The 6,354-nt window shown below is 46.0% G+C and overlaps 1 protein-coding gene across 1 annotated transcript in view; it reads left to right on the top strand.

Moving 5' to 3' along the window:
* Window positions 1–4,400: 4,400 nt before the first annotated feature.
* AK9 (adenylate kinase 9) overlaps window positions 4,401–6,354 on the top strand; it is a 90,504-nt gene continuing 88,550 nt past the window's right edge. The window contains exon 1 of the mRNA XM_018573994.1: window positions 4,401–4,427. The gene's annotated coding sequence lies outside the window, so the exon portion shown is untranslated. The remainder of the gene's footprint in view (window positions 4,428–6,354) is intronic.

The following is a 6,354-nucleotide window of genomic DNA, read 5'->3' as shown; positions in this document are numbered from 1 at the left end:
AGCTCCTTCAATGTGCTGTAGAGTCATCTTGTTAGATTATGGTTACTTGGCATTCCCTGGGTTATCGGCCAAAAGATACAGTGCAACCTCATTCATTGTTGGAGCGATGAGTAAGGAAAATAACTGTTTCCCCCCACCCTTTTGTTTTGTTTAAATCCCATCTCCAGGCAAACAAAAAAGCACCCTTGTTACCCTGCACTGCAAGGGTTAAGTGCTTATGCCTAGAGGACCTGGGTAAAGCAGATTTACTTACCTGAGCCCCGCCCCCCCCTGAACCGGTACCCGGCAGCCTCTTCCCCGCTTCCCTACAGCGGTCTAAGGAATGCAGATATAATTAAGTACAATGCAGGCTCCATAGCCTAAAAGGTGCCCATACACTGCACGATTCTCGTACGAGAATCGCGGGAAATCCCGCGATCGTACGAGAATCGTGCAGTGTATGGAAGGCATGCGACCATTTCTACTGTACGGTCGCACGTCTTCCATCGAACCCGCATGTTTGAAACCCCGCCGGGAATCGTACGATTCTCGGCGAGTTGGTGGCCTGCTGGTTCGACAACTGCCGAACGGGCCGGTGTGCGCACGCGCACACTGCCCGTTTGCAGTCAGCGTAAGCCCGCCCCTCATTACAGTCATCGCAAGCCAGCCCCTCAGGGGGCGTGGCTTGCGATGATCGAGAGTGCGATCTGCCCGTCCAAGATGGGCAGATCGAAAGTTTTTTTAATCCCTTTACAACCATCGCAAGACTAAGGTCTTGCTATGGTTGTAAAGTGTATGGCCACCTTTACACTATACATGACACCAAGAGACAGCCCACAGCTGCAGCAGAGGGGGATATAAGGCGAGTACAAACTTCTGTGTGAGTGGGGATCAGGTAAGTATAACAGTTGTTTCCTGTCCCCTAGGCATTGGGGTAGCCCCACTGCAAGGATATTTTTTTTTGTCTGCCACTTTAAGAGCAATTTAAAATTCTTTGGCGGTTAGACTGTACATTTATTTTTTCAGATCTCTGCACCAAGGAAGAAAGAGGGACAAAGGAGTTTGGTTTCAGATGAAGAACAGTTGGGAGCTTTGCTGTTAAAGCAATAGTTCTGGTATAGGACAGCACAAACATGCAGGGCTGGTGCAAGGATTTTTGCCTACACAGGCGAAGGTGCATTTTTGCGCCCCTCCTACTGGCGCCCTCAGACAGCTTGCTTTGCAGCCTTACACCAGTGCTAGCCCTGACCACATTACTCAGTCTACCCCAAAACCTGGAGGCATTTCCTCACTAGGAGCAGATTGCACTTTAAAGGCTAAGTTCACTTTTCTGACAATGTTTTATGTTACACCCATATTTAGGGTGCAACGTGAAACATGATCAGATTGCAACCCCCCCCCCCCCCATAGTGGCAGAGGGTAGTTTTAGAGGAATACAAGTGTGGTGACATCCCCGCACATGTAGCCTTTTAACTCTGCCTCCTCGTCCATATTACTACATGTCCCTACCTTGGTACAGGCATGGACGGTAGTAGGGATGCACCAATACCAATTTTTCCAGGCAGAGTACCAATACTTTTCCTCAAGTACTCGCCGATACCAATTACCGATACTTTTTTTGTTGTGTTTTTTTTTGTCATGTGACACTTTTTCTAAAACAACACAGACTAATGATTTTATGATAGTGGAGTGCCAGGGCCCGGTCCTAGCTGCATAAATGCAGCATTTGTGAGTGCTGTGAGATATGGAAATAGTGGTTAATGGTGTAGTAACCTTTTTAGGCCTCATTCACACTGCATTAGGTTGGGCCATGCACGTCTGTGCAGTGTGCATGCTCGTATCGGGCCGTTCCCGGGAGGGACAAGTGTTGCGTGTGATTGCACGCAGCAGCCTGTTGTTCCCTATAGAAGGACACAGCCATACGCAGTCATATGCACCCCTGTGCTCAGACGCAGACAGGATGGATCCCGGACACCCAGACCTGAACGGATGTGCAGTTCGGGTGTGCGTATGACAGCGTACGGCCAGGCCTGGATTCCCCACAAGGGGTGGCAGGGCGCAGAGGGGCGGCAGCGGTGTCCTTGTGGGGAAGTTGCCCTCTCTACATTCAGTCCTGCTATGTACAAGCAGGACTGAATGTAGAGTGAGGCAGACGATTTTTTGTTTACATGTGAAATCGGCGAGGTCGCCGATTTCACATATAAACAGTGTGCAGCCTTTTCCCCCTCCCCCCTGCACTTACCTCTCTCCTTTGGTTCCGTCCTCAGCATCAGAGTCCCGAGTCTCTGACTGCAGTGAGCAGAGCGGCAGGGTTATAAGTAACCCTGCAGCTCCGTGCAGACTGTAGACAGTGAGAGGGGAGAGCGGTGCTCTTCCTCTCTCACCTGTCACAGGAGTTCCAGCACAGTACTGTGCTAGAACTCCTGTATTGGAGGTGACAGGGTCAATAAAGAGAACCTGTCACCTCCAATTGCTATTACACAGGGGATTGTTTTCTCCTGTGTGATAGCAATAAAGTCAGGTGGAAAAAAAAATTAAATTGATAAAAAAATTTAAATAAATAAAAAAAAAATATGAAATGAAATATGTCAGGGGTCTCTTTAGACCCCTGATATTTCCCCCGAAGCCCTAACGGTAAAAAAAAAAAAAAATAATGATAAAAAATAAATGGAAAAAACCACATACTCCTGCACATATACAGTATTATTAGACATGTGCAAAGACAAAAAATGTGTTCTGGACTGACTAAATGAACGGAAAACTAGAAATGTTTTCATTAGTTTCGTCAAACAAAACACATTTTTATGCTATTTTGGATTTGGCCACCAGCGCATTCTGAGCATGCATGCCGCCATCCAGGAAGCAGTATGCATGATGCCAATCATGTGCGGCGTTGGGTGACATAACACGTCTCTTGGGGGGGGGGGCACAATTTTCTGTTCTTGCCTCGGGTGCATAAGGAGCCAGCTACGGCTCTGGCGTACGGCCATGTCCTCCCATAGAGAACAACCGGTAACAGCCTGATGTGGGCACGCACGCCACACAGACGTGTGCACCCTGAGTTAACGCAGTGTGAATGAGGCCTTATACAAATGCTATGCGTGTTTTTTGTATAGTGCTTGTGTACCTATGAATGAGAAATTACAGTGCAGAGTATAGAGCAGCATGTGATTGAGACAGATAAGAATACAGTGCGACCTCAACAGCTCGAAAGTCAGCACAGAGAGAAGAGGGGCGGGGGAGGGGCCTGAAATCACACAGGACGGAACTCCTTCACTCTGATCTCTCTCAGGACGATTGTCTGCTGTGTGTTCTGATTTTTCCGCCCTACCGCGGCTGCACTAGCGCCGGTGATGTGTCGAAAGTGCGAACTTATCGAGTTGTGGGACCGCATTACTTCCGGTTTCCTCAGAACTACGAGGTTTTTACCAAAATCATGTTGTCCACGCGCGCCATCCACGGCATTGCCCTATAGACATAGACCACAGCAATAAAGTAATAAAATGATGTAGGATGACAGTAAGCCAGCACGTTCTTTATCTCCGGTGCCCCACTCAATATGGCCGCCGCTTGAGTGGGGCACCTGAGATAAAGAACGCGCTGGCTTACTGTCATCCTACATCATTTTATTACTTTATTGCTGTGGTCTATGTCTATAGGGCAATGCCGTGGATGGCGCTCGTGCACAACATGTTTTGTGTAAAAACCTCGTAGTTCTGAGGAAACCGGAAGTAATGCGGTCCCACAACTCGATAAGTTCGTAGTTTTGATCGATCACCGGCTCTGCAACCATGATCTGGCTGTATTTCCTATTACACTTCAGCTGTGCAATGATGACTGTTTACATAGCAGACATGAATTATGAGATCACTCCCCTTACATAAAGCGATGGGTCACTAGACTATCAGCACACAATTCACTTACCTAGTACGAGCTCACACCTTGACATCACCCTCGGCTCCCGATTCCATGCACTCACTGTACACTAATCATATAATGCAGCGAGCACAACATCACTCACAGTGATCGCAGAGCAGTTCCGAATCCAGCACATGACATGTGTCACGTGCTCTACGGAAGCTTACTAGAGACAAAAAGCATCTATTTAAAGCGCAATTTCTGATTTAGAGACAAAGTTACAATGTAGTATAGTTTAATCAGCAATTGTGTATTTATAGTGCACGCGTTACTAGTACGATCCAACAGCAATACATCGTGAATCTCACCTACTCATATCAGTGTATAATATAACATATGGCCTAAGTCACTAATAGCAGCCGAAGCGGAAATATGTGTACCGATCTATGGACAGTTCACAAAAACCGGAAGCATCTCACGTGACAGGAGCCTCTGATTGGTAAAAGAGGGGCGGGGCTGTAGCCATAGAGACACTGTACACAAATCAGTGCTCTGTCATTGAGGAGAGAAAGTGGGAAGACATCTGCAGTGTGAGTATATACAGGGCACAGGTTGGCATCCCACATAACACTCAGGATGCACTCAGCTGGGTGGAAGGTGCACGGATACATCTATGGGGGAAATAGAATCAGGGAAGATCTAAAGCTCATCATACATGTTACAATCTGATTGTAAAGTATGCTTTAAAGCGACCAACAACTCTGTAGTGCAAAAGCCTACCTGATTGGATAGATTAGGTAGGTCCTCATAATACATAGTTTTGGTAAATGTAAAGTTGATTGTATAAAGAATGCATGGTCAGATTGTAACATGTATGGTGACCCTTAGGTTGAGTTCACATACTGGTGGTACTGAGACTTAAAATGTCTCTGAAATGCCTAGAACAGGGTTGGGCCGACCCCTGTCCTCCAGCTGTTGTGGAACTGCAAATACCATCATGCATCTGTCTTTGGGAGTCTCGCCTGTGGCTTTGAGAATCTTGCAATGCCTCATGGGATTTGTAGTTCTACGAAAGCTGGAGGGTTGGTGCTCTATCGAAAGCTCCAACTCATCGAGATCTCCAACTACCTCACTTCCGGTGCTCAGAAAGACTGGAGCTCTGTACAGTTGCGGTGCGCATGCGCGCATAGCATTTTCAGAATACTCGTCGAGTTTGCCACCTGCTGAATATTGTTAAAATGCAGCTGTACAGAGCTCCGTCAGTCTTTGTGTTTTGCAGTCTAATGCCATCTGGTCGAAATCTCCAACTTGCAAGTACCCGGCAGTGAGGTAGTTGGAGATTTTCGATGAGTTGAAGCTTTCGATAGAACACCGGAGTTTGCCCCCCACTCCTGGCCTAGAGTGTTAGTTTGCATTTCACACATGCGTTATTGTTCAGGAAGCCATTTGTGAAGCATTCTGATTGCTTTTTTTTTTTTACTAAGAGCCTTGCTGTAGCTCTGCAATTGTGCACTGCAGCATGCAGTTTTTTGTGCACATTGCTGCCAAAACCCATATCACATTGTAAGATGCGCTGCAATGCAATTCACTGTTAATATGTCATCTTCCTGGTATCTCCTTCTCAGTTTTTCTCTGTGGTGTTGTTCTGCCATTTGAGCACTCCAATAAAATCTGCACATTCCTACAGACGTACAGAAAATAACCTTTGCTGTCCTGTGAGGGTTGAGTCCCCTAATCCAGGAACACGTTGCCCAATTTCTTTTGCTGCCCCCTGTTCTCATATGGAGGATCCCTGGAGTCATAGAGATTCCTTTGGCCCCTCACTAGATGGATGAATTGCTCAGTATCCAGCAGGGGCAGTGCTGAGTCCTTCAATGTGTTCATAGTGCTGAGGTTGCTAGGAGGAGGAGACCAGTTGTTACCTGCAAAAATGCTTGAATCCTGCATTTTCCAGCTTTCCTATTGAAGTCTATGGGGCCAGAAATGCCCCAAAAAGAAACTCATGTCATTTTGCAAGCTTCAAGTTACACACAATGGGTGACACGATGTTACAGGTGTAATAATAAGATTCTTATGAGCATTGAAGCCTTCAGAAAACACACCTCAAAACGATTACCGTATATACTCGAGTATAAGCCGTCCCAAATATAAGCCGAGGTACCTAATTTTACCAAAAAAAACTGGGAAAAAGTATTGACCCGAATATAAGCCGAGGGTGGGAAATGAGGCAGCTACTGGTAGATAGATACCAATAAAATTACATTAATATTTATTTAAAAGAAAAATAACCTAGCTCTGTAAGTGGAAAAGGGGGTACAGGGCTACATATCATGTACTACGGATCATTTAACCCATTCATATTAGCAGAGGATAATTGTAAATCTATTGTTCAGTGCATTCTATATGTAGTATATAGTACATGTACATATAGAGTGCCTGCAACAATACATTTACAATGATCCTCTGCTAACATGAATGGGTTAAATGATCCATAGTACAGGGCTACATACAGATCAT

Source organism: Nanorana parkeri, unplaced genomic scaffold (genome assembly GCF_000935625.1).
Source record: "Nanorana parkeri isolate BGI_ZX_2015 unplaced genomic scaffold, ASM93562v1 scaffold2664, whole genome shotgun sequence".
NCBI lineage: Eukaryota > Metazoa > Chordata > Amphibia > Anura > Dicroglossidae > Nanorana > Nanorana parkeri.
The sequence above is the reverse complement of the archived record's forward strand: the minus strand, read 5'-3'. Positions and strand labels throughout refer to the sequence as shown.